Raw genomic sequence first — 602 nt, 5'->3', positions numbered from 1 at the left:
GCACACACACACTCGCACACAAACACACACACACACACACACTCAATCTCTCTCTTGGCGCTTTTCCACCGCAAATGTAGCTCGACTCGACTCAACTCGACTCAGTTTAACTTGGTTTGGTAGCAGCACGGGTCGTTTTCCACCGAAAATAGTACCTCCTGAACGTGGGCGGGGTTGTCGTAAGGGGCTGAAAGCCAACTCCGGAGTCAAGTAGCAAAGCAGAAATTACGAGCAGTTGTTGCACTATTAACTGAACCAACCGCCAAAAACACGGATGAGAAATGTTTAAGAAAATACTCCCCTTGTATCTGTTTGCTAAAAGAAGTAGAATAATATTGCTACGGGCCGTTAAAAGGGAGGGTTTGTGTCCTGATGTGTGACTGCCACACAGCTGTAGGGATGCGTCACGTACATCCCTATGCACGTAAACACGGGCATGATAAAGTTGACTGTTAAGTGCTTGTTTCAGGATACGTGTTTTCAAATGCAAGCCGTGTCTCAGCCTGAATATTTTATTGAGGTAATCAGTGCAGTCCGAGGCTTGTAATGTAATCGCTCGCTATCATGTCTGTCCCAGCTTGCTGCTATAGGCTATTTAGCCT

Source organism: Ammodytes marinus, assembly GCF_949987685.1.
Source record: "Ammodytes marinus genome assembly, chromosome: 7".
NCBI lineage: Eukaryota > Metazoa > Chordata > Actinopteri > Uranoscopiformes > Ammodytidae > Ammodytes > Ammodytes marinus.
The sequence above is the reverse complement of the archived record's forward strand: the minus strand, read 5'-3'. Positions refer to the sequence as shown.